This window comes from Pinus tabuliformis, chromosome 1_1 (assembly GCF_031772625.1).
Source record: "Pinus tabuliformis cultivar Carrire ecotype Pingquan chromosome 1_1, CPIR1, whole genome shotgun sequence".
In the NCBI taxonomy this organism is placed as follows: domain Eukaryota; kingdom Viridiplantae; phylum Streptophyta; class Pinopsida; order Pinales; family Pinaceae; genus Pinus; species Pinus tabuliformis.
The window spans coordinates 711,567,958-711,592,372 of NC_142297.1; the positions used below are offsets into that span (position 1 = coordinate 711,567,958).

The window sequence follows — 24,415 nt, forward strand, 5'->3', positions numbered from 1 at the left end:
GGCACCGATTTATCATCCCGGTCGGAAGTCGCGAGCGGGATTACAGCGCAACGGAGGCGACGTATTGCGGCAGCGGGCGATGAATCTAGGACCGTTCGCATCACCGCAGCGAAGATGACACGGGGAGAGTGGGTAGGAGGTTTAAATCATATGTACTTTTGTAGGAACTCGAATTTCGGAGGAACCCGTGGGTCGTTCACGGAAAGGCAGCGCGAGCTCCACGCAGCGTCGTCGGTGGCCGCGGAGCTTACGCCTTTTTCGTCCCGCTCTCTCTCGTTCTTCTTTTTGTTACCCCCTCCGTTCTTCCCCTGGTTCGCTGGCTCCGCGCGGGGCGGGCGGCGCCGCCAAGTCGGGGAAGAGGGCGAGCTCCTGCGCCGAGCCGCTTCGGATCGAGGGCCACGGATGGGCCCCATGCGCTGCGCGTGGCTCGGCGGCCTCCCTTGAAGAGGGGGAGGGGGCGAGATCTTTGCGGGTGCGATCATACCAGCGTTAATGCACCGGATCCCATCAGAACCCGCAGTTAAGCGCGCTTGGGCTAGAGTAGTACTGGGATGGGTGACCTCCCGGGAAGTCCTAGTGTTGCACCCTACCCCCCTTTTTGCGCGGCTCGGCGGGAGCGATCGGCGCTAGTGCGGAACTCCGCGGCTGCGCGTGCTCGACGGTAAATTGGATTGCGTGCTGCGTGTTTATCTTGTTTTGCGGCGTGGGGCCACTTATATATCGATTTATAACGGAATCTCGCGAACGAAGAGATCGCTGGAGCATTAAGGAGGGGGGCCTAACTGAGGGAAACGGCGACTCGCTCGAGACTGCTCCAAGGGAAGTTCGAGAAGGGGGCACCGATTTATCATCCCGGTCGGAAGTCGCGAGCGGGATTACAGCGCAACGGAGGCGACGTATTGCGGCAGCGGGCGATGAATCTAGGACCGTTCGCATCACCGCAGCGAAGATGACACGGGGAGAGTGGGTAGGAGGTTTAAATCATATGTACTTTTGTAGGAACTCGAATTTCGGAGGAACCCGTGGGTCGTTCACGGAAAGGCAGCGCGAGCTCCACGCAGCGTCGTCGGTGGCCGCGGAGCTTACGCCTTTTTCGTCCCGCTCTCTCTCGTTCTTCTTTTTGTTACCCCCTCCGTTCTTCCCCTGGTTCGCTGGCTCCGCGCGGGGCGGGCGGCGCCGCCAAGTCGGGGAAGAGGGCGAGCTCCTGCGCCGAGCCGCTTCGGATCGAGGGCCACGGATGGGCCCCATGCGCTGCGCGTGGCTCGGCGGCCTCCCTTGAAGAGGGGGAGGGGGCGAGATCTTTGCGGGTGCGATCATACCAGCGTTAATGCACCGGATCCCATCAGAACCCCGCAGTTAAGCGCGCTTGGGCTAGAGTAGTACTGGGATGGGTGACCTCCCGGGAAGTCCTAGTGTTGCACCCTACCCCCCTTTTTGCGCGGCTCGGCGGGAGCGATCGGCGCTAGTGCGGAACTCCGCGGCTGCGCGTGCTCGACGGTAAATTGGATTGCGTGCTGCGTGTTTATCTTGTTTTGCGGCGTGGGGCCACTTATATATCGATTTATAACGGAATCTCGCGAACGAAGAGATCGCTGGAGCATTAAGGAGGGGGGCCTAACTGAGGGAAACGGCGACTCGCTCGAGACTGCTCCAAGGGAAGTTCGAGAAGGGGGCACCGATTTATCATCCCGGTCGGAAGTCGCGAGCGGGATTACAGCGCAACGGAGGCGACGTATTGCGGCAGCGGGCGATGAATCTAGGACCGTTCGCATCACCGCAGCGAAGATGACACGGGGAGAGTGGGTAGGAGGTTTAAATCATATGTACTTTTGTAGGAACTCGAATTTCGGAGGAACCCGTGGGTCGTTCACGGAAAGGCAGCGCGAGCTCCACGCAGCGTCGTCGGTGGCCGCGGAGCTTACGCCTTTTTCGTCCCGCTCTCTCTCGTTCTTCTTTTTGTTACCCCCTCCGTTCTTCCCCTGGTTCGCTGGCTCCGCGCGGGGCGGGCGGCGCCGCCAAGTCGGGGAAGAGGGCGAGCTCCTGCGCCGAGCCGCTTCGGATCGAGGGCCACGGATGGGCCCCATGCGCTGCGCGTGGCTCGGCGGCCTCCCTTGAAGAGGGGGAGGGGGCGAGATCTTTGCGGGTGCGATCATACCAGCGTTAATGCACCGGATCCCATCAGAACCCGCAGTTAAGCGCGCTTGGGCTAGAGTAGTACTGGGATGGGTGACCTCCCGGGAAGTCCTAGTGTTGCACCCTACCCCCCTTTTTGCGCGGCTCGGCGGGAGCAATCGACGCTAGTGCGGAACTCCGCGGCTGCGCGTGCTTGACGGTAAATTGGATTGCGTGCTGCGTGTTTATCTTGTTTTGCGGCGTGGGGCCACTTATATATCGATTTATAATGGAATCTCGCGAACGAAGAGATCGCTGGAGCATTAAGGAGGGGGCCTAACTGAGGGAAATGGCGACTCGCTCGAGACTGCTCCAAGGGAAGTTCGAGAAGGGGGCACCGATTTATCATCCCGGTCAGAAGTCGCGAGCGGGATTACAGCGCAACGGAGGCGACGTATTGCGGCAGCGGGCGATGAATCTAGGACCGTTCGCATCACCGCAGCGAAGATGACACGGGGAGAGTGGGTAGGAGGTTTAAATCATATGTACTTTTGTAGGAACTCGAATTTCGGAGGAACCCGTGGGTCGTTCACGGAAAGGCAGCGCGAGCTCCACGCAGCGTCGTCGGTGGCCGCGGAGCTTACGCCTTTTTCGTCCCGCTCTCTCTCGTTCTTCTTTTTGTTACCCCCTCCGTTCTTCCCCTGGTTCGCTGGCTCCGCGCGGGGCGGGCGGCGCCGCCAAGTCGGGGAAGAGGGCGAGCTCCTGCGCCGAGCCGCTTCGGATCGAGGGCCACGGATGGGCCCCATGCGCTGCGCGTGGCTCGGCGGCCTCCCTTGAAGAGGGGGAGGGGGCGAGATCTTTGCGGGTGCGATCATACCAGCGTTAATGCACCGGATCCCATCAGAACTCCGCAGTTAAGCGCGCTTGGGCTAGAGTAGTACTGGGATGGGTGACCTCCCGGGAAGTCCTAGTGTTGCACCCTACCCCCCTTTTTGCGCGGCTCGGCGGGAGCGATCGGCGCTAGTGCGGAACTCCGCGGCTGCGCGTGCTCGACGGTAAATTGGATTGCGTGCTGCGTGTTTATCTTGTTTTGCGGCGTGGGGCCACTTATATATCGATTTATAACGGAATCTCGCGAACGAAGAGATCGCTGGAGCATTAAGGAGGGGGGCCTAACTGAGGGAAACGGCGACTCGCTCGAGACTGCTCCAAGGGAAGTTCGAGAAGGGGGCACCGATTTATCATCCCGGTCGGAAGTCGCGAGCGGGATTACAGCGCAACGGAGGCGACGTATTGCGGCAGCGGGCGATGAATCTAGGACCGTTCGCATCACCGCAGCGAAGATGACACGGGGAGAGTGGGTAGGAGGTTTAAATCATATGTACTTTTGTAGGAACTCGAATTTCGGAGGAACCCGTGGGTCGTTCACGGAAAGGCAGCGCGAGCTCCACGCAGCGTCGTCGGTGGCCGCGGAGCTTACGCCTTTTTCGTCCCGCTCTCTCTCGTTCTTCTTTTTGTTACCCCCTCCGTTCTTCCCCTGGTTCGCTGGCTCCGCGCGGGGCGGGCGGCGCCGCCAAGTCGGGGAAGAGGGCGAGCTCCTGCGCCGAGCCGCTTCGGATCGAGGGCCACGGATGGGCCCCATGCGCTGCGCGTGGCTCGGCGGCCTCCCTTGAAGAGGGGGAGGGGGCGAGATCTTTGCGGGTGCGATCATACCAGCGTTAATGCACCGGATCCCATCAGAACCCCGCAGTTAAGCGCGCTTGGGCTAGAGTAGTACTGGGATGGGTGACCTCCCGGGAAGTCCTAGTGTTGCACCCTACCCCCCTTTTTGCGCGGCTCGGCGGGAGCGATCGGCGCTAGTGCGGAACTCCGCGGCTGCGCGTGCTCGACGGTAAATTGGATTGCGTGCTGCGTGTTTATCTTGTTTTGCGGCGTGGGGCCACTTATATATCGATTTATAACGGAATCTCGCGAACGAAGAGATCGCTGGAGCATTAAGGAGGGGGGCCTAACTGAGGGAAACGGCGACTCGCTCGAGACTGCTCCGAGGGAAGTTCGAGAAGGGGGCACCGATTTATCATCCCGGTCGGAAGTCGCGAGCGGGATTACAGCGCAACGGAGGCGACGTATTGCGGCAGCGGGCGATGAATCTAGGACCGTTCGCATCACCGCAGCGAAGATGACACGGGGAGAGTGGGTAGGAGGTTTAAATCATATGTACTTTTGTAGGAACTCGAATTTCGGAGGAACCCGTGGGTCGTTCACGGAAGGGCAGCGCGAGCTCCACGCAGCGTCGTCGGTGGCCGCGGAGCTTACGCCTTTTTCGTCCCGCTCTCTCTCGTTTTTCTTTTTGTTACCCCCTCCGTTCTTCCCCTGGTTCGCTGGCTCCGCGCGGGGCGGGCGGCGCCGCCAAGTCGGGGAAGAGGGCGAGCTCCTGCGCCGAGCCGCTTCGGATCGAGGGCCACGGATGGGCCCCATGCGCTGCGCGTGGCTCGGCGGCCTCCCTTGAAGAGGGGGAGGGGGCGAGATCTTTGCGGGTGCGATCATACCAGCGTTAATGCACCGGATCCCATCAGAACCCCGCAGTTAAGCGCGCTTGGGCTAGAGTAGTACTGGGATGGGTGACCTCCCGGGAAGTCCTAGTGTTGCACCCTACCCCCCTTTTTGCGCGGCTCGGCGGGAGCGATCGGCGCTAGTGCGGAACTCCGCGGCTGCGCGTGCTCGACGGTAAATTGGATTGCGTGCTGCGTGTTTATCTTGTTTTGCGGCGCGGGGCCACTTATATATCGATTTATAACGGAATCTCGCGAACGAAGAGATCGCTGGAGCATTAAGGAGGGGGGCCTAACTGAGGGAAACGGCGACTCGCTCGAGACTGCTCCAAGGGAAGCTCGAGAAGGGGGCACCGATTTATCATCCCGGTCGGAAGTCGCGAGCGGGATTACAGCGCAACGGAGGCGACGTATTGCGGCAGCGGGCGATGAATCTAGGACCGTTCGCATCACCGCAGCGAAGATGACACGGGGAGAGTGGGTAGGAGGTTTAAATCATATGTACTTTTGTAGGAACTCGAATTTCGGAGGAACCCGTGGGTCGTTCACGGAAAGGCAGCGCGAGCTCCACGCAGCGTCGTCGGTGGCCGCGGAGCTTACGCCTTTTTCGTCCCGCTCTCTCTCGTTCTTCTTTTTGTTACCCCCTCCGTTCTTCCCCTGGTTCGCTGGCTCCGCGCGGGGCGGGCGGCGCCGCCAAGTCGGGGAAGAGGGCGAGCTCCTGCGCCGAGCCGCTTCGGATCGAGGGCCACGGATGGGCCCCATGCGCTGCGCGTGGCTCGGCGGCCTCCCTTGAAGAGGGGGAGGGGGCGAGATCTTTGCGGGTGCGATCATACCAGCGTTAATGCACCGGATCCCATCAGAACCCCGCAGTTAAGCGCGCTTGGGCTAGAGTAGTACTGGGATGGGTGACCTCCCGGGAAGTCCTAGTGTTGCACCCTACCCCCCTTTTTGCGCGGCTCGGCGGGAGCGATCGGCGCTAGTGCGGAACTCCGCGGGAGAGTGGGTAGGAGGTTTAAATCATATGTACTTTTGTAGGAACTCGAATTTCAGAGGAACCCGTGGGTCATTCACGGAAAGGCAGCGCGAGCTCCACGCAGCGTCGTCGGTGGCCGCGGAGCTTACGCCTTTTTCGTCCCGCTCTCTCTCGTTCTTCTTTTTGTTACCCCCTCCGTTCTTCCCCTGGTTCGCTGGCTCCGCGCGGGGCGGGCGGCGCCGCCAAGTCGGGGAAGAGGGCGAGCTCCTGCGCCGAGCCGCTTCGGATCGAGGGCCACGGATGGGCCCCATGCGCTGCGCGTGGCTCGGCGGCCTCCCTTGAAGAGGGGGAGGGGGCGAGATCTTTGCGGGTGCGATCATACCAGCGTTAATGCACCGGATCCCATCAGAACCCCGCAGTTAAGCGCGCTTGGGCTAGAGTAGTACTGGGATGGGTGACCTCCCGGGAAGTCCTAGTGTTGCACCCTACCCCCCTTTTTGCGCGGCTCGGCGGGAGCGATCGGCGCTAGTGCGGAACTCCGCGGCTGCGCGTGCTCGACGGTAAATTGGATTGCGTGCTGCGTGTTTATCTTGTTTTGCGGCGTGGGGCCACTTATATATCGATTTATAACGGAATCTCGCGAACGAAGAGATCGCTGGAGCATTAAGGAGGGGGGCCTAACTGAGGGAAACGGCGACTCGCTCGAGACTGCTCCAAGGGAAGCTCGAGAAGGGGGCACCGATTTATCATCCCGGTCGGAAGTCGCGAGCGGGATTACAGCGCAACGGAGGCGACGTATTGCGGCAGCGGGCGATGAATCTAGGACCGTTCGCATCACCGCAGCGAAGATGACACGGGGAGAGTGGGTAGGAGGTTTAAATCATATGTACTTTTGTAGGAACTCGAATTTCGGAGGAACCCGTGGGTCGTTCACGGAAAGGCAGCGCGAGCTCCACGCAGCGTCGTCGGTGGCCGCGGAGCTTACGCCTTTTTCGTCCCGCTCTCTCTCGTTCTTCTTTTTGTTACCCCCTCCGTTCTTCCCCTGGTTCGCTGGCTCCGCGCGGGGCGGGCGGCGCCGCCAAGTCGGGGAAGAGGGCGAGCTCCTGCGCCGAGCCGCTTCGGATCGAGGGCCACGGATGGGCCCCATGCGCTGCGCGTGGCTCGGCGGCCTCCCTTGAAGAGGGGGAGGGGGCGAGATCTTTGCGGGTGCGATCATACCAGCGTTAATGCACCGGATCCCATCAGAACCCCGCAGTTAAGCGCGCTTGGGCTAGAGTAGTACTGGGATGGGTGACCTCCCGGGAAGTCCTAGTGTTGCACCCTACCCCCCTTTTTGCGCGGCTCGGCGGGAGCGATCGGCGCTAGTGCGGAACTCCGCGGCTGCGCGTGCTCGACGGTAAATTGGATTGCGTGCTGCGTGTTTATCTTGTTTTGCGGCGCGGGGCCACTTATATATCGATTTATAACGGAATCTCGCGAACGAAGAGATCGCTGGAGCATTAAGGAGGGGGGCCTAACTGAGGGAAACGGCGACTCGCTCGAGACTGCTCCAAGGGAAGTTCGAGAAGGGGGCACCGATTTATCATCCCGGTCGGAAGTCGCGAGCGGGATTACAGCGCAACGGAGGCGACGTATTGCGGCAGCGGGCGATGAATCTAGGACCGTTCGCATCACCGCAGCGAAGATGACACGGGGAGAGTGGGTAGGAGGTTTAAATCATATGTACTTTTGTAGGAACTCGAATTTCGGAGGAACCCGTGGGTCGTTCACGGAAAGGCAGCGCGAGCTCCACGCAGCGTCGTCGGTGGCCGCGGAGCTTACGCCTTTTTCGTCCCGCTCTCTCTCGTTCTTCTTTTTGTTACCCCCTCCGTTCTTCCCCTGGTTCGCTGGCTCCGCGCGGGGCGGGCGGCGCCGCCAAGTCGGGGAAGAGGGCGAGCTCCTGCGCCGAGCCGCTTCGGATCGAGGGCCACGGATGGGCCCCATGCGCTGCGCGTGGCTCGGCGGCCTCCCTTGAAGAGGGGGAGGGGGCGAGATCTTTGCGGGTGCGATCATACCAGCGTTAATGCACCGGATCCCATCAGAACCCCGCAGTTAAGCGCGCTTGGGCTAGAGTAGTACTGGGATGGGTGACCTCCCGGGAAGTCCTAGTGTTGCACCCTACCCCCCTTTTTGCGCGGCTCGGCGGGAGCGATCGGCGCTAGTGCGGAACTCCGCGGCTGCGCGTGCTCGACGGTAAATTGGATTGCGTGCTGCGTGTTTATCTTGTTTTGCGGCGTGGGGCCACTTATATATCGATTTATAACGGAATCTCGCGAACGAAGAGATCGCTGGAGCATTAAGGAGGGGGGCCTAACTGAGGGAAACGGCGACTCGCTCGAGACTGCTCCAAGGGAAGCTCGAGAAGGGGGCACCGATTTATCATCCCGGTCGGAAGTCGCGAGCGGGATTACAGCGCAACGGAGGCGACGTATTGCGGCAGCGGGCGATGAATCTAGGACCGTTCGCATCACCGCAGCGAAGATGACACGGGGAGAGTGGGTAGGAGGTTTAAATCATATGTACTTTTGTAGGAACTCGAATTTCGGAGGAACCCGTGGGTCGTTCACGGAAAGGCAGCGCGAGCTCCACGCAGCGTCGTCGGTGGCCGCGGAGCTTACGCCTTTTTCGTCCCGCTCTCTCTCGTTCTTCTTTTTGTTACCCCCTCCGTTCTTCCCCTGGTTCGCTGGCTCCGCGCGGGGCGGGCGGCGCCGCCAAGTCGGGGAAGAGGGCGAGCTCCTGCGCCGAGCCGCTTCGGATCGAGGGCCACGGATGGGCCCCATGCGCTGCGCGTGGCTCGGCGGCCTCCCTTGAAGAGGGGGAGGGGGCGAGATCTTTGCGGGTGCGATCATACCAGCGTTAATGCACCGGATCCCATCAGAACCCCGCAGTTAAGCGCGCTTGGGCTAGAGTAGTACTGGGATGGGTGACCTCCCGGGAAGTCCTAGTGTTGCACCCTACCCCCCTTTTTGCGCGGCTCGGCGGGAGCGATCGGCGCTAGTGCGGAACTCCGCGGCTGCGCGTGCTCGACGGTAAATTGGATTGCGTGCTGCGTGTTTATCTTGTTTTGCGGCGCGGGGCCACTTATATATCGATTTATAACGGAATCTCGCGAACGAAGAGATCGCTGGAGCATTAAGGAGGGGGGCCTAACTGAGGGAAACGGCGACTCGCTCGAGACTGCTCCAAGGGAAGCTCGAGAAGGGGGCACCGATTTATCATCCCGGTCGGAAGTCGCGAGCGGGATTACAGCGCAACGGAGGCGACGTATTGCGGCAGCGGGCGATGAATCTAGGACCGTTCGCATCACCGCAGCGAAGATGACACGGGGAGAGTGGGTAGGAGGTTTAAATCATATGTACTTTTGTAGGAACTCGAATTTCGGAGGAACCCGTGGGTCGTTCACGGAAAGGCAGCGCGAGCTCCACGCAGCGTCGTCGGTGGCCGCGGAGCTTACGCCTTTTTCGTCCCGCTCTCTCTCGTTCTTCTTTTTGTTACCCCCTCCGTTCTTCCCCTGGTTCGCTGGCTCCGCGCGGGGCGGGCGGCGCCGCCAAGTCGGGGAAGAGGGCGAGCTCCTGCGCCGAGCCGCTTCGGATCGAGGGCCACGGATGGGCCCCATGCGCTGCGCGTGGCTCGGCGGCCTCCCTTGAAGAGGGGGAGGGGGCGAGATCTTTGCGGGTGCGATCATACCAGCGTTAATGCACCGGATCCCATCAGAACCCCGCAGTTAAGCGCGCTTGGGCTAGAGTAGTACTGGGATGGGTGACCTCCCGGGAAGTCCTAGTGTTGCACCCTACCCCCCTTTTTGCGCGGCTCGGCGGGAGCGATCGGCGCTAGTGCGGAACTCCGCGGCTGCGCGTGCTCGACGGTAAATTGGATTGCGTGCTGCGTGTTTATCTTGTTTTGCGGCGCGGGGCCACTTATATATCGATTTATAACGGAATCTCGCGAACGAAGAGATCGCTGGAGCATTAAGGAGGGGGGCCTAACTGAGGGAAACGGCGACTCGCTCGAGACTGCTCCAAGGGAAGCTCGAGAAGGGGGCACCGATTTATCATCCCGGTCGGAAGTCGCGAGCGGGATTACAGCGCAACGGAGGCGACGTATTGCGGCAGCGGGCGATGAATCTAGGACCGTTCGCATCACCGCAGCGAAGATGACACGGGGAGAGTGGGTAGGAGGTTTAAATCATATGTACTTTTGTAGGAACTCGAATTTCGGAGGAACCCGTGGGTCGTTCACGGAAAGGCAGCGCGAGCTCCACGCAGCGTCGTCGGTGGCCGCGGAGCTTACGCCTTTTTCGTCCCGCTCTCTCTCGTTCTTCTTTTTGTTACCCCCTCCGTTCTTCCCCTGGTTCGCTGGCTCCGCGCGGGGCGGGCGGCGCCGCCAAGTCGGGGAAGAGGGCGAGCTCCTGCGCCGAGCCGCTTCGGATCGAGGGCCACGGATGGGCCCCATGCGCTGCGCGTGGCTCGGCGGCCTCCCTTGAAGAGGGGGAGGGGGCGAGATCTTTGCGGGTGCGATCATACCAGCGTTAATGCACCGGATCCCATCAGAACCCCGCAGTTAAGCGCGCTTGGGCTAGAGTAGTACTGGGATGGGTGACCTCCCGGAAAGTCCTAGTGTTGCACCCTACCCCCCTTTTTGCGCGGCTCGGCGGGAGCGATCGGCGCTAGTGCGGAACTCCGCGGCTGCGCGTGCTCGACGGTAAATTGGATTGCGTGCTGCGTGTTTATCTTGTTTTGCGGCGTGGGGCCACTTATATATCGATTTATAACGGAATCTCGCGAACGAAGAGATCGCTGGAGCATTAAGGAGGGGGGCCTAACTGAGGGAAACGGCGACTCGCTCGAGACTGCTCCAAGGGAAGCTCGAGAAGGGGGCACCGATTTATCATCCCGGTCGGAAGTCGCGAGCGGGATTACAGCGCAACGGAGGCGACGTATTGCGGCAGCGGGCGATGAATCTAGGACCGTTCGCATCACCGCAGCGAAGATGACACGGGGAGAGTGGGTAGGAGGTTTAAATCATATGTACTTTTGTAGGAACTCGAATTTCGGAGGAACCCGTGGGTCGTTCACGGAAAGGCAGCGCGAGCTCCACGCAGCGTCGTCGGTGGCCGCGGAGCTTACGCCTTTTTCGTCCCGCTCTCTCTCGTTCTTCTTTTTGTTACCCCCTCCGTTCTTCCCCTGGTTCGCTGGCTCCGCGCGGGGCGGGCGGCGCCGCCAAGTCGGGGAAGAGGGCGAGCTCCTGCGCCGAGCCGCTTCGGATCGAGGGCCCATGCGCTGCGCGTGGCTCGGCGGCCTCCCTTGAAGAGGGGGAGGGGGCGAGATCTTTGCGGGTGCGATCATACCAGCGTTAATGCACCGGATCCCATCAGAACCCCGCAGTTAAGCGCGCTTGGGCTAGAGTAGTACTGGGATGGGTGACCTCCCGGGAAGTCCTAGTGTTGCACCCTACCCCCCTTTTTGCGCGGCTCGGCGGGAGCGATCGGCGCTAGTGCGGAACTCCGCGGCTGCGCGTGCTCGACGGTAAATTGGATTGCGTGCTGCGTGTTTATCTTGTTTTGCGGCGTGGGGCCACTTATATATCGATTTATAACGGAATCTCGCGAACGAAGAGATCGCTGGAGCATTAAGGAGGGGGGCCTAACTGAGGGAAACGGCGACTCGCTCGAGACTGCTCCAAGGGAAGTTCGAGAAGGGGGCACCGATTTATCATCCCGGTCGGAAGTCGCGAGCGGGATTACAGCGCAACGGAGGCGACGTATTGCGGCAGCGGGCGATGAATCTAGGACCGTTCGCATCACCGCAGCGAAGATGACACGGGGAGAGTGGGTAGGAGGTTTAAATCATATGTACTTTTGTAGGAACTCGAATTTCGGAGGAACCCGTGGGTCGTTCACGGAAAGGCAGCGCGAGCTCCACGCAGCGTCGTCGGTGGCCGCGGAGCTTACGCCTTTTTCGTCCCGCTCTCTCTCGTTCTTCTTTTTGTTACCCCCTCCGTTCTTCCCCTGGTTCGCTGGCTCCGCGCGGGGCGGGCGGCGCCGCCAAGTCGGGGAAGAGGGCGAGCTCCTGCGCCGAGCCGCTTCGGATCGAGGGCCACGGATGGGCCCCATGCGCTGCGCGTGGCTCGGCGGCCTCCCTTGAAGAGGGGGAGGGGGCGAGATCTTTGCGGGTGCGATCATACCAGCGTTAATGCACCGGATCCCATCAGAACTCCGCAGTTAAGCGCGCTTGGGCTAGAGTAGTACTGGGATGGGTGACCTCCCGGGAAGTCCTAGTGTTGCACCCTACCCCCCTTTTTGCGCGGCTCGGCGGGAGCGATCGGCGCTAGTGCGGAACTCCGCGGCTGCGCGTGCTCGACGGTAAATTGGATTGCGTGCTGCGTGTTTATCTTGTTTTGCGGCGTGGGGCCACTTATATATCGATTTATAACGGAATCTCGCGAACGAAGAGATCGCTGGAGCATTAAGGAGGGGGGCCTAACTGAGGGAAACGGCGACTCGCTCGAGACTGCTCCAAGGGAAGCTCGAGAAGGGGGCACCGATTTATCATCCCGGCCGGAAGTCGCGAGCGGGATTACAGCGCAACGGAGGCGACGTATTGCGGCAGCGGGCGATGAATCTAGGACCGTTCGCATCACCGCAGCGAAGATGACACGGGGAGAGTGGGTAGGAGGTTTAAATCATATGTACTTTTGTAGGAACTCGAATTTCGGAGGAACCCGTGGGTCGTTCACGGAAAGGCAGCGCGAGCTCCACGCAGCGTCGTCGGTGGCCGCGGAGCTTACGCCTTTTTCGTCCCGCTCTCTCTCGTTCTTCTTTTTGTTACCCCCTCCGTTCTTCCCCTGGTTCGCTGGCTCCGCGCGGGGCGGGCGGCGCCGCCAAGTCGGGGAAGAGGGCGAGCTCCTGCGCCGAGCCGCTTCGGATCGAGGGCCACGGATGGGCCCCATGCGCTGCGCGTGGCTCGGCGGCCTCCCTTGAAGAGGGGGAGGGGGCGAGATCTTTGCGGGTGCGATCGTACCAGCGTTAATGCACCGGATCCCATCAGAACCCCGCAGTTAAGCGCGCTTGGGCTAGAGTAGTACTGGGATGGGTGACCTCCCGGGAAGTCCTAGTGTTGCACCCTACCCCCTTTTTTGCGCGGCTCGGCGGGAGCGATCGGCGCTAGTACGGAACTCCGCGGCTGCGCGTGCTCGACGGTAAATTGGATTGTGTGCTGCGTGTTTATCTTGTTTTGCGGCGTGGGGCCATTTATATTTCGATTTATAACAGAATCTCGCGAACGAAGAGATCGCTGGAGCATTAAGGAGGGGGGCCTAACTGAGGGAAACGGCGACTCGCTCGAGACTGCTCCAAGGGAAGTTCGAGAAGGGGGCAGCGATTTATCATCCCGGTCGGAAGTCGCGAGCGGGATTACAGCGCAACGGAGGCGACGTATTGCGGGAGCGGGCGATGAATCCTGGACCGTTCGCATCACCGCAGCGAAGATGACACGGGGAGAGTGGGTAGGAGGTTTAAATCATATGTACTTTTGTAGGAACTCGAATTTCGGAGGAACCCGTGGGTCGTTCACGGAAAGGCAGCGCGAGCTCCACGCAGCGTCGTCGGTGGCCGCGGAGCTTACGCCTTTTTCGTCCCGCTCTCTCTCGTTCTTCTTTTTGTTACCCCCTCCGTTCTTCCCCTGGTTCGCTGGCTCCGCGCGGGGCGGGCGGCGCCGCCAAGTCGGGGAAGAGGGCGAGCTCCTGCGCCGAGCCGCTTCGGATCGAGGGCCACGGATGGGCCCCATGCGCTGCGCGTGGCTCGGCGGCCTCCCTTGAAGAGGGGGAGGGGGCGAGATCTTTGCGGGTGCGATCATACCAGCGTTAATGCACCGGATCCCATCAGAACCCCGCAGTTAAGCGCGCTTGGGCTAGAGTAGTACTGGGATGGGTGACCTCCCGGGAAGTCCTAGTGTTGCACCCTACCCCCCTTTTTGCGCGGCTCGGCGGGAGCGATCGGCGCTAGTGCGGAACTCCGCGGCTGCGTGCTTTTGGATATTGTTTTGCGGCGCGGGGCCACTTATATATCGATTTATAACGGAATCTCGCGAACGAAGAGATCGCTGGAGCATTAAGGAGGGGGGCCTAACTGAGGGAAACGGCGACTCGCTCGAGACTGCTCCAAGGGAAGTTCGAGAAGGGGGCACCGATTTATCATCCCGGTCGGAAGTCGCGAGCGGGATTACAGCGCAACGGAGGCGACGTATTGCGGCAGCGGGCGATGAATCTAGGACCGTTCGCATCACCGCAGCGAAGATGACACGGGGAGAGTGGGTAGGAGGTTTAAATCATATGTACTTTTGTAGGAACTCGAATTTCGGAGGAACCCGTGGGTCGTTCACGGAAAGGCAGCGCGAGCTCCACGCAGCGTCGTCGGTGGCCGCGGAGCTTACGCCTTTTTCGTCCCGCTCTCTCTCGTTCTTCTTTTTGTTACCCCCTCCGTTCTTCCCCTGGTTCGCTGGCTCCGCGCGGGGCGGGCGGCGCCGCCAAGTCGGGGAAGAGGGCGAGCTCCTGCGCCGAGCCGCTTCGGATCGAGGGCCACGGATGGGCCCCATGCGCTGCGCGTGGCTCGGCGGCCTCCCTTGAAGAGGGGGAGGGGGCGAGATCTTTGCGGGTGCGATCATACCAGCGTTAATGCACCGGATCCCATCAGAACCCCGCAGTTAAGCGCGCTTGGGCTAGAGTAGTACTGGGATGGGTGACCTCCCGGGAAGTCCTAGTGTTGCACCCTACCCCCCTTTTTGCGCGGCTCGGCGGGAGCGATCGGCGCTAGTGCGGAACTCCGCGGCTGCGCGTGCTCGACGGTAAATTGGATTGCGTGCTGCGTGTTTATCTTGTTTTGCGGCGCGGGGCCACTTATATATCGATTTATAACGGAATCTCGCGAACGAAGAGATCGCTGGAGCATTAAGGAGGGGGGCCTAACTGAGGGAAACGGCGACTCGCTCGAGACTGCTCCAAGGGAAGTTCGAGAAGGGGGCACCGATTTATCATCCCGGTCGGAAGTCGCGAGCGGGATTACAGCGCAACGGAGGCGACGTATTGCGGCAGCGGGCGATGAATCTAGGACCGTTCGCATCACCGCAGCGAAGATGACACGGGGAGAGTGGGTAGGAGGTTTAAATCATATGTACTTTTGTAGGAACTCGAATTTCGGAGGAACCCGTGGGTCGTTCACGGAAAGGCAGCGCGAGCTCCACGCAGCGTCGTCGGTGGCCGCGGAGCTTACGCCTTTTTCGTCCCGCTCTCTCTCGTTCTTCTTTTTGTTACCCCCTCCGTTCTTCCCCTGGTTCGCTGGCTCCGCGCGGGGCGGGCGGCGCCGCCAAGTCGGGGAAGAGGGCGAGCTCCTGCGCCGAGCCGCTTCGGATCGAGGGCCACGGATGGGCCCCATGCGCTGCGCGTGGCTCGGCGGCCTCCCTTGAAGAGGGGGAGGGGGCGAGATCTTTGCGGGTGCGATCATACCAGCGTTAATGCACCGGATCCCATCAGAACCCCGCAGTTAAGCGCGCTTGGGCTAGAGTAGTACTGGGATGGGTGACCTCCCGGGAAGTCCTAGTGTTGCACCCTACCCCCCTTTTTGCGCGGCTCGGCGGGAGCGATCGGCGCTAGTGCGGAACTCCGCGGCTGCGCGTGCTCGACGGTAAATTGGATTGCGTGCTGCGTGTTTATCTTGTTTTGCGGCGTGGGGCCACTTATATATCGATTTATAACGGAATCTCGCGAACGAAGAGATCGCTGGAGCATTAAGGAGGGGGGCCTAACTGAGGGAAACGGCGACTCGCTCGAGACTGCTCCAAGGGAAGTTCGAGAAGGGGGCACCGATTTATCATCCCGGTCGGAAGTCGCGAGCGGGATTACAGCGCAACGGAGGCGACGTATTGCGGCAGCGGGCGATGAATCTAGGACCGTTCGCATCACCGCAGCGAAGATGACACGGGGAGAGTGGGTAGGAGGTTTAAATCATATGTACTTTTGTAGGAACTCGAATTTCGGAGGAACCCGTGGGTCGTTCACGGAAAGGCAGCGCGAGCTCCACGCAGCGTCGTCGGTGGCCGCGGAGCTTACGCCTTTTTCGTCCCGCTCTCTCTCGTTCTTCTTTTTGTTACCCCCTCCGTTCTTCCCCTGGTTCGCTGGCTCCGCGCGGGGCGGGCGGCGCCGCCAAGTCGGGGAAGAGGGCGAGCTCCTGCGCCGAGCCGCTTCGGATCGAGGGCCACGGATGGGCCCCATGCGCTGCGCGTGGCTCGGCGGCCTCCCTTGAAGAGGGGGAGGGGGCGAGATCTTTGCGGGTGCGATCATACCAGCGTTAATGCACCGGATCCCATCAGAACCCCGCAGTTAAGCGCGCTTGGGCTAGAGTAGTACTGGGATGGGTGACCTCCCGGGAAGTCCTAGTGTTGCACCCTACCCCCCTTTTTGCGCGGCTCGGCGGGAGCGATCGACGCTAGTGCGGAACTCCGCGGCTGCGCGTGCTCGACGGTAAATTGGATTGCGTGCTGCGTGTTTATCTTGTTTTGCGGCGTGGGGCCACTTATATATCGATTTATAACGGAATCTCGCGAACGAAGAGATCGCTGGAGCATTAAGGAGGGGGGCCTAACTGAGGGAAACGGCGACTCGCTCGAGACTGCTCCAAGGGAAGCTCGAGAAGGGGGCACCGATTTATCATCCCGGTCGGAAGTCGCGAGCGGGATTACAGCGCAACGGAGGCGACGTATTGCGGCAGCGGGCGATGAATCTAGGACCGTTCGCATCACCGCAGCGAAGATGACACGGGGAGAGTGGGTAGGAGGTTTAAATCATATGTACTTTTGTAGGAACTCGAATTTCGGAGGAACCCGTGGGTCGTTCACGGAAAGGCAGCGCGAGCTCCACGCAGCGTCGTCGGTGGCCGCGGAGCTTACGCCTTTTTCGTCCCGCTCTCTCTCGTTCTTCTTTTTGTTACCCCCTCCGTTCTTCCCCTGGTTCGCTGGCTCCGCGCGGGGCGGGCGGCGCCGCCAAGTCGGGGAAGAGGGCGAGCTCCTGCGCCGAGCCGCTTCGGATCGAGGGCCACGGATGGGCCCCATGCGCTGCGCGTGGCTCGGCGGCCTCCCTTGAAGAGGGGGAGGGGGCGAGATCTTTGCGGGTGCGATCATACCAGCGTTAATGCACCGGATCCCATCAGAATCCCGCAGTTAAGCGCGCTTGGGCTAGAGTAGTACTGGGATGGGTGACCTCCCGGGAAGTCCTAGTGTTGCACCCTACCCCCTTTTTTGCGCGGCTCGGCGGGAGCGATCGGCGCTAGTGCGGAACTCCGCGGCTGCGTGTTTATCTTGTTTTGCGGCGTGGGGCCACTTATATATCGATTTATAACGGAATCTCGCGAACGAAGAGATCGCTGGAGCATTAAGGAGGGGGGCCTAACTGAGGGAAACGACGACTCGCTCGAGACTGCTCCAAGGGAAGTTCGAGAAGGGGGCACCGATTTATCATCCCGGTCGGAAGTCGCGAGCGGGATTACAGCGCAACGGAGGCGACGTATTGCGGCAGCGGGCGATGAATCTAGGACCGTTCGCATCACCGCAGCGAAGATGACACGGGGAGAGTGGGTAGGAGGTTTAAATCATATGTACTTTTGTAGGAACTCGAATTTCGGAGGAACCCGTGGGTCGTTCACGGAAAGGCAGTGCGAGCTCCACGCAGCGTCGTCGGTGGCCGCGGAGCTTACGCCTTTTTCGTCCCGCTCTCTCTCGTTCTTCTTTCTGTTACCCCCTCCGTTCTTCCCCTGGTTCGCTGGCTCCGCGCGGGGCGGGCGGCGCCGCCAAGTCGGGGAAGAGGGCGAGCTCCTGCGCCGAGCCGCTTCGGATCGAGGGCCACGGATGGGCCCCATGCGCTGCGCGTGGCTCGGCGGCCTCCCTTGAAGAGGGGGAGGGGGCGAGATCTTTGCGGGTGCGATCATACCAGCGTTCATGCACCGGATCCCATCAGAAATACGCAGTTAAGCGCGCTTGGGCTAGAGTAGTACTGGGATGGGTGACCTCCCGGGAAGTCCTAGTGTTGCACCCTACCCCCCTTTTTGCGCGGCTCGGCGGGAGCGATCGGCGCTAGTGCGGAACTCCGCGGCTGCGCGTGCTCGACGGTAAATTGGATTGCGTGCTGCGTGTTTATCTTGTTTTGCGGCGTGGGGCCACTTATATATCGATTTATAATGGAATCTCGCGAACGAAGAGATCGCTGGAGCATTAAGGAGGGGGGCCTAACTGAGGGAAACGGCGACTCTCTCGAGACTGCTCCAAGGGAAACTCGAGAAGGGGGCACAGATTTATCATCCCGGCCGGAAGTCGCGAGCGGGATTACAGCGCAACGGAGGCGACGTATTGCGGCAGCGGGCGATGAATCTAGGACCGTTCGCATCACCGCAGCGAAGATGACACGGGGAGAGTGGGTAGGAGGTTTAAATCACATGTACTTTTGTAGGAACTCGAATTTCGGAGGAACCCGTGGGTCGTTCACGGAAAGGCAGCGCGAGCTCCACGCAGCGTCGTCGGTGGCCGCGGAGCTTACGCCTTTTTCGTCCCGCTCTCTCTCGTTCTTCTTTTTGTTACCCCCTCCGTTCTTCCCCTGGTTCGCTGGCTCCGCGCGGGGCGGGCGGCGCCGCCAAGTCGGGGAAGAGGGCGAGCTCCTGCGCCGAGCCGCTTCGGATCGAGGGCCACGGATGGGCCCCATGCGCTGCGCGTGGCTCGGCGGCCTCCCTTGAAGAGGGGGAGGGGGCGAGATCTTTGCGGGTGCGATCATACCAGCGTTAATGCACCGGATCCCATCAGAACTCCGCAGTTAAGCGCGCTTGGGCTAGAGTAGTACTGGGATGGGTGACCTCCCGGGAAGTCCTAGTGTTGCACCCTACCCCCCTTTTTGCGCGGCTCGGCGGGAGCGATCGGCGCTAGTGCGGAACTCCGCGGCTGCGCGTGCTCGACGGTAAATTGGATTGCGTGCTGCGTGTTTATCTTGTTTTGCGGCGTGGGGCCACTTATATATCGATTTATAACGGAATCTCGCGAACGAAGAGATCGCTGGAGCATTAAGGAGGGGGGCCTAACTGAGGGAAACGGCGACTCTCTCGAGACTGCTCGAAGGGAAGCTCGAGAAGGGGGCACCGATTTATCATCCCGGCCGGAAGTCGCGAGCGGGATTACAGCGCAACGGAGGCGACGTATTGCGGCAGCGGGCGATGAATCTAGGACCGTTCGCATCACCGCAGCGAAGATGACACGGGGAGAGTGGGTAGGAGGTTTAAATCACATGTACTTTTGTAGGAACTCGAATTTCGGAGGAACCCGTGGGTCGTTCACGGAAGGGCAGCGCGAGTTCCACGCAGCGTCGTCGGTGGCCGCGGAGCTTACGCCTTTTTCGTCCCGCTCTCTCTCGTTCTTCTTTTTGTTACCCCCTCCGTTCTTCCCCTGGTTCGCTGGCTCCGCGCGGGGCGGGCGGCGCCGCCAAGTCGGGGAAGAGGGCGAGCTCCTGCGCCCAGCCGCTTCGGATCGAGGGCCACGGATGGGCCCCATGCGCTGCGCGTGGCTCGGCGGCCTCCCTTGAAGAGGGGGAGGGGGCGAGATCTTTGCGGGTGCGATCATACCAGCGTTAATGCACCGGATCCCATCAGAACCGCGCAGTTAAGCGCGCTTGGGCTAGAGTAGTACTGGGATGGGTGACCTCCCGGGAAGTCCTAGTGTTGCACCCTACCCCCCTTTTTGCGCGGCTCGGCGGGAGCGATCGGCGCTAGTGCGGAACTCCGCGGCTGCGCGTGCTCGACGGTAAATTGGATTGCGTGCTGCGTGTTTATCTTGTTTTGCGGCGTGGGGCCACTTATATATCGATTTATAACGGAATCTCGCGAACGAAGAGATCGCTGGAGCATTAAGGAGGGGGGCCTAACTGAGGGAAACGGCGACTCGCTCGAGACTGCTCCGAGGGGAGTTCGAGAAGGGGGCACCGATTTATCATCCCGGCCGGAAGTCGCGAGCGGGATTACAGCGCAACGGAGGCGACGTATTGCGGCAGCGGGCGATGAATCTAGGATCGTTCGCATCACCGCAGCGAAGATGACACGGGGAGAGTGGGTAGGAGGTTTAAATCATATGTACTTTTGTGGAACTCGAATTTCGGAGGAACCCGTGGGTCGTTCACGGAAGGGCAGCGCGAGCTCCACGCAGCGTCGTCGGTGGCCGCGGAGCTTACGCCTTTTTCGTCCCGCTCTCTCTCGTTCTTCTTTTTGTTACCCCCTCCGTTCTTCCCCTGGTTCGCTGGCTCCGCGCGGGGCGGGCGGCACCGCCAAGTCGGGGAAGAGGGCGAGCTCCTGCGCCGAGCCGCTTCGGATCGAGGGCCACGGATGGGCCCCATGCGCTGCGCGTGGCTCGGCGGCCTCCCTTGAAGAGGGGGAGGGGGCGAGATCTTTGCGGGTGCGATCATACCAGCGTTAATGCACCTGATCCCATCAGAACCCCGCAGTTAAGCGCGCTTGGGCTAGAGTAGTACTGGGATGGGTGACCTCCCGGGAAGTCCTAGTGTTGCACCCTACCCGCCTTTTTGCGCGGCTCGACGGGAGCGATCGGAGCTAGTGCGGAACTCCGCGGCTGCGCGTGCTCGACGGTAAATTGGATTGCGTGCTGCGTGTTTATCTTGTTTTGCGGCGTGGGGCCACTTATATATCGATTTATAACGGAATCTCGCGAACGAAGAGATCGCTGGAGCATTAAGGAGGGGGGCCTAACTGAGGGAAACGGCGACTCGCTCGAGACTGCTCCAAGGGAAGCTCGAGAAGGGGGCACCGATTTATCATCCCGGCCGGAAGTCGCGAGCAGGATTACAGCGCAACGGAGGCGACGTATTGCGGCAGCGGGCGATGAATCTAGGACCGTTCGCATCACCGCAGCGAAGATGACACGGGGAGAGTGGGTAGGAGGTTTAAATCATATGTACTTTTGTAGGAACTCGAATTTCGGAGGAACCCGTGGGTCGTTCACGGAAAGGCAGCGCGAGCTCCACGCAGCGTCGTCGGTGGCCGCGGAGCTTACGCCTTTTTCGTCCCGCTCTCTCTCGTTCTTCTTTTTGTTACCCCCTCCGTTCTTCCCCTGGTTCGCTGGCTCCGCGCGGGGCGGGCGGCGCCGCCAAGTCGGGGAAGAGGGCGAGCTCCTGCGCCGAGCCGCTTCGGATCGAGGGCCACGGATGGGCCCCATGCGCTGCGCGTGGCTCGGCGGCCTCCCTTGAAGAGGGGGAGGGGGCGAGATCTTTGCGGGTGCGATCATACCAGCGTTAATGCACCGGATCCCATCAGAACGGCGCAGTTAAGCGCGCTTGGGCTAGAGTAGTACTGGGATGGGTGACTGTTACACTAAAAAATGTCACCTTGACTACTTACAGTTAGTATGGCTCAAATCAACAGTCATGCTACCCTCTTAGGCAAGTCTCATGCCTCTGTTATCCATCTCAAACTCAAAGAAGAGAGAAAGTCTTGTAAAAGCTATGTTTATCTCTGGGGTCGCAGGTTCTCTCTAGCCTTACCTGCGGGGACGCTGACCATGTTCACAAAATCTGCGTCCATGGACGCTCTGTATGTTAAGGGACAGGTGCGTCCCTCTGTAAAAGGCAAAATGCGCGAGTTTTATCTTGAAAAAGTTACTTGTGGTTACTTCTAGAACATTCTAGAGGTCGGTTTGATGAAATGGATGCGCCTCCAGTTGGTTCATGTATCTCTATTAAGGGGGACTTATCCCATCAATAAGGGAGCTATCCCACCCAAAGAGGGGGATGATCCCATTGATAGTGGACCTGAATAACCTCTTTACAACACTATAAATAAAGGCATTGAGCCAGAAGGAGAAGAGGTTGGAGCTATACATTTTCTTTGGGTAAATGCTGCAGGATTTAGGTCTTCCATTAGAGCCTTTGTGAGGAGAGATTGTCTTCACTTGATTCTACTTGGGAGAGGGTGAGCTTTGTCAAAGTAGAGGAAAACCCTTGATGGACCCTGGGAGGAACTTGCACAACACCAAGGCCAGGTTGTAAGAGTTTCTTTGTTTCGTTATTAATACAAACTGGTTTATTTTTCTCAATAGCTTGTGTTAATGAGTTATTTCATGTGTTCCTTGGTCTGCATGTTGAATATATGTTTTATTATATGAAATGCAAGTGCTTGGTAATTGTTTGATTGTTTGTGGTTGCAGGAATTGACTTGAAGGAGGAGCTCATCCGGATCGTCAAGAACGGACTTCAACAACAGCGTTTTGGAATAAGGTAAGCCTAAACACTTGTAGTTTTCATGTTGTAAAAGGTGTATTTAGAGAAAGATCACTCCATTTTGTCTTGTTTGTCATTAGAATGTCTTAGACTTCTAGGAAGGTCAGTCGTGTCCGCACCCTTGACAGATTCCGTGTGACAAATTGGCGACTCCGCTGGGGAATCCATTAATGAATGAGTCTTTTCCTTTATATGAACTTTGCTTTGTGAAAATCATTTTTATTTTCTGGTTTTTGACTGTGAGAAATAGTATTTGGGTGGCTTAGCTTTAGATTTAGTTAGCTTTGGTTTTTCTTTCTTTTTCCAGAAGGACGCACTCTCTGTGTACTGCACAGTGCGTCCTTGGACGCGCTGTTGTCGTCTGCACAGTGCGGGCCCGCACCTGTGACAACGGGTGGCCTGCGTCTTCCTGTAAAAGTTAAGAAAATTCCATTTTTGCTTTAATTGCTTTTAGATTTTGGTTTTTCTTAGTGTTTTCTGCCCAGATCCTTTAGTACCCTGTCAAAAATTTTCACCTGAGCTTGTTCCTGCTCTTAGCTTTCATCAATTGGGTGTTTTGAGTCTCTTTCTTGAGAAATTCTTGATTTATTTTCCTTTGGTCATTACTTGGAGATTTCTCTCAGTTCTTTCACAATTTTGCATCTTTTTGCTTGTGTTTTTGCAAAAAAATTTCCCCCTCATTCGCCGGGGGGGGCTAAATTGTGTATGAGTGTTAATCGCCTTTGAGTGTTTTTATGTTTTGATCTTTGGAACTCTCACCCAATTTTCTTGACTTGCACTTGATTGGTTCTTAGATTACATTAGAATCGTCTTGTGTTTGAGAATTCTTTTGCATAGATCACATTTGCACAATTAGAATTCTCATTTTCAGAATATTATTGAAAAATGTGCATAGATTACATTTGCATACTTTTCGAGTGAATTGTGCTTAGATTACAATTGCATAGTTTACATTCTGAAAAATCTATTGTAGATTTAGATCAGCTTTCTTTGATTTGAATTTACACAAAAATAAAAATAAAAAATGGTTTGGAATTGATTTGCATTAGTTTTTCTTGATAAAATTAGTGCATCAATTTTTTGCATTGTCGGAAGTGAATGGAAACTCTCTCCTTACTTTAGTTAGGATTCATCGAATTGAAAGGATTGCATTATCATATTCGATTGCATTCAGTTGAGTCGGGTCATAACACCATTGGTTTCATCTCCATTTACCCATTTGAGTAATAACAGCCTTAATAACACAGCGCTTAATTAAAATTCATCTAGTAATTTTTACATTTCTAGGGCTCTGAAACACCAACATAGCTTAGGCTAGGGTCTTGGAGTAGGTGAGTACTTAACTCTCCAAGACTACAAAACCAAACAGATAGTTTATCTTGAGTAGAATAAATCCAATTGTTTCAATTTCACTCTGGGAAAGCTCCTCTTAAAGGAGAAGCACGAGCTCGTGTCCGAACCAGTGAGGGGATCATTCCCCCCTCGTTGGGAACGACGCCAGACAGTACGTATTACAAACGGTAAACCTCGGATTAACCATTGTCGAGGAGCCAGGGGTCACTTATCGGTAAACCTTGGATTGTTGTCAAGGAGCCGGTAAGGGGATTGAGCTTGCTACTCTGCCCTTGCGTGCTGTCGGAGTTTAGACTGTTCCCCCAGGTGTATTTGTTACTGTTGGTGACCTTAGTGACCATAATCTTTAGGGTTCTACCGAGGTGACGGTGGAGGGAAGGTCCCACTGTACCTGGAGCAGACGTCGGTTATACTCACTTGGATTTTCCGGGGGGTTCACTTCACTTCGAGACGGTTAAAGTGGAGGAACTTGTGCCGGTCTATTCATTAAGCAGGTTGCCGGGGTAACTGTTCCACCCACCACTTCTGTACTGAATTCGGCGATGTTGGGCTTCATCACCAACTAGTGTTTTCGGTCCGGAAGGCTACTGTTTGTGTATGGTTTGACTCCTAGATTTGATAGCGCGTGTTAATTTGTTTGTTTTACTTTTAGAGACCATAGGTGTGAATTGTGAATTTTAGTTGTTAAGTGTGAATTGTGAATTGTTAATTTTAGTTTTAAATTGTTAATAAAATTCACTGAAGTTGAATATAATGGCAAATGTTCCGGAATTTATCAACCTAGGAACCCCTCCTAATGAGAATCCTAGTACTTTTCCTTACTTTGGAAATGTTGGTCCTCCTTATATGGCTACTTTGTCATTACCTGGATTTACAATAGGTTTACCGATATGGTTATTTTCAACTTCGTTGGCCCAAAATACTCCAATTGTTCCATCTCAACCGGATGCTTCACCTCAACAGAGTTCACCATCTCAACATCACCAACCTTCTGTTGACCCTTTACCTTCTTCGCCTAATTTTTCTTCCTCCATTTCTTCCTCTTCGCCTGGTAAAAGCCTTGATGCTAGTAACCAGGAGG

The 24,415-nt window shown here is 58.2% G+C and overlaps 23 non-coding genes and 2 pseudogenes across 23 annotated transcripts; all 25 read left to right on the forward strand.

The window, feature by feature from the left end:
• The first annotated feature begins 470 nt into the window (after window positions 1-470).
• Window positions 471-588, forward strand: LOC149215653 (5S ribosomal RNA). Its single transcript, XR_016251712.1, has one exon. It is a non-coding gene; the product is annotated as a 5S ribosomal RNA (ribosomal RNA).
• Window positions 589-1,305: 717 nt separating this feature from the next.
• On the forward strand, window positions 1,306-1,424 carry LOC149215654 (5S ribosomal RNA). The gene has a single exon (XR_016251646.1). It is a non-coding gene; the product is annotated as a 5S ribosomal RNA (ribosomal RNA).
• A 717-nt stretch (window positions 1,425-2,141) lies between these two features.
• LOC149215655 (5S ribosomal RNA) lies at window positions 2,142-2,259 on the forward strand. The gene has a single exon (XR_016251713.1). It is a non-coding gene; the product is annotated as a 5S ribosomal RNA (ribosomal RNA).
• A 716-nt stretch (window positions 2,260-2,975) lies between these two features.
• Window positions 2,976-3,094, forward strand: LOC149215656 (5S ribosomal RNA). The gene has a single exon (XR_016251338.1). It is a non-coding gene; the product is annotated as a 5S ribosomal RNA (ribosomal RNA).
• Window positions 3,095-3,811: 717 nt separating this feature from the next.
• On the forward strand, window positions 3,812-3,930 carry LOC149215657 (5S ribosomal RNA). The gene has a single exon (XR_016251648.1). It is a non-coding gene; the product is annotated as a 5S ribosomal RNA (ribosomal RNA).
• Window positions 3,931-4,647: 717 nt separating this feature from the next.
• LOC149215658 (5S ribosomal RNA) lies at window positions 4,648-4,766 on the forward strand. Its single transcript, XR_016251649.1, has one exon. It is a non-coding gene; the product is annotated as a 5S ribosomal RNA (ribosomal RNA).
• Window positions 4,767-5,483: 717 nt separating this feature from the next.
• LOC149215659 (5S ribosomal RNA) lies at window positions 5,484-5,602 on the forward strand. The gene has a single exon (XR_016251650.1). It is a non-coding gene; the product is annotated as a 5S ribosomal RNA (ribosomal RNA).
• A 403-nt stretch (window positions 5,603-6,005) lies between these two features.
• Window positions 6,006-6,124, forward strand: LOC149215660 (5S ribosomal RNA). The gene has a single exon (XR_016251651.1). It is a non-coding gene; the product is annotated as a 5S ribosomal RNA (ribosomal RNA).
• Window positions 6,125-6,841: 717 nt separating this feature from the next.
• On the forward strand, window positions 6,842-6,960 carry LOC149215661 (5S ribosomal RNA). Its single transcript, XR_016251652.1, has one exon. It is a non-coding gene; the product is annotated as a 5S ribosomal RNA (ribosomal RNA).
• A 717-nt stretch (window positions 6,961-7,677) lies between these two features.
• LOC149215662 (5S ribosomal RNA) lies at window positions 7,678-7,796 on the forward strand. Its single transcript, XR_016251653.1, has one exon. It is a non-coding gene; the product is annotated as a 5S ribosomal RNA (ribosomal RNA).
• A 717-nt stretch (window positions 7,797-8,513) lies between these two features.
• LOC149215663 (5S ribosomal RNA) lies at window positions 8,514-8,632 on the forward strand. Its single transcript, XR_016251654.1, has one exon. It is a non-coding gene; the product is annotated as a 5S ribosomal RNA (ribosomal RNA).
• A 717-nt stretch (window positions 8,633-9,349) lies between these two features.
• On the forward strand, window positions 9,350-9,468 carry LOC149215664 (5S ribosomal RNA). The gene has a single exon (XR_016251655.1). It is a non-coding gene; the product is annotated as a 5S ribosomal RNA (ribosomal RNA).
• Window positions 9,469-10,185: 717 nt separating this feature from the next.
• Window positions 10,186-10,304, forward strand: LOC149215665 (5S ribosomal RNA). The gene has a single exon (XR_016251694.1). It is a non-coding gene; the product is annotated as a 5S ribosomal RNA (ribosomal RNA).
• A 705-nt stretch (window positions 10,305-11,009) lies between these two features.
• On the forward strand, window positions 11,010-11,128 carry LOC149215666 (5S ribosomal RNA). The gene has a single exon (XR_016251656.1). It is a non-coding gene; the product is annotated as a 5S ribosomal RNA (ribosomal RNA).
• A 717-nt stretch (window positions 11,129-11,845) lies between these two features.
• LOC149215667 (5S ribosomal RNA) lies at window positions 11,846-11,964 on the forward strand. The gene has a single exon (XR_016251339.1). It is a non-coding gene; the product is annotated as a 5S ribosomal RNA (ribosomal RNA).
• A 717-nt stretch (window positions 11,965-12,681) lies between these two features.
• On the forward strand, window positions 12,682-12,800 carry LOC149215668 (5S ribosomal RNA). Its single transcript, XR_016251692.1, has one exon. It is a non-coding gene; the product is annotated as a 5S ribosomal RNA (ribosomal RNA).
• Window positions 12,801-13,517: 717 nt separating this feature from the next.
• Window positions 13,518-13,636, forward strand: LOC149215669 (5S ribosomal RNA). Its single transcript, XR_016251657.1, has one exon. It is a non-coding gene; the product is annotated as a 5S ribosomal RNA (ribosomal RNA).
• A 688-nt stretch (window positions 13,637-14,324) lies between these two features.
• On the forward strand, window positions 14,325-14,443 carry LOC149215670 (5S ribosomal RNA). Its single transcript, XR_016251658.1, has one exon. It is a non-coding gene; the product is annotated as a 5S ribosomal RNA (ribosomal RNA).
• Window positions 14,444-15,160: 717 nt separating this feature from the next.
• Window positions 15,161-15,279, forward strand: LOC149215671 (5S ribosomal RNA). Its single transcript, XR_016251659.1, has one exon. It is a non-coding gene; the product is annotated as a 5S ribosomal RNA (ribosomal RNA).
• Window positions 15,280-15,996: 717 nt separating this feature from the next.
• LOC149215672 (5S ribosomal RNA) lies at window positions 15,997-16,115 on the forward strand. The gene has a single exon (XR_016251660.1). It is a non-coding gene; the product is annotated as a 5S ribosomal RNA (ribosomal RNA).
• Window positions 16,116-16,832: 717 nt separating this feature from the next.
• LOC149215673 (5S ribosomal RNA) lies at window positions 16,833-16,951 on the forward strand. Its single transcript, XR_016251693.1, has one exon. It is a non-coding gene; the product is annotated as a 5S ribosomal RNA (ribosomal RNA).
• A 684-nt stretch (window positions 16,952-17,635) lies between these two features.
• Window positions 17,636-17,754, forward strand: LOC149215674 (5S ribosomal RNA; annotated as a pseudogene).
• Window positions 17,755-18,471: 717 nt separating this feature from the next.
• LOC149215675 (5S ribosomal RNA) lies at window positions 18,472-18,590 on the forward strand. The gene has a single exon (XR_016251340.1). It is a non-coding gene; the product is annotated as a 5S ribosomal RNA (ribosomal RNA).
• A 717-nt stretch (window positions 18,591-19,307) lies between these two features.
• On the forward strand, window positions 19,308-19,426 carry LOC149215676 (5S ribosomal RNA; annotated as a pseudogene).
• Window positions 19,427-20,142: 716 nt separating this feature from the next.
• On the forward strand, window positions 20,143-20,261 carry LOC149215677 (5S ribosomal RNA). Its single transcript, XR_016251696.1, has one exon. It is a non-coding gene; the product is annotated as a 5S ribosomal RNA (ribosomal RNA).
• The last annotated feature ends 4,154 nt before the right edge of the window (window positions 20,262-24,415 follow it).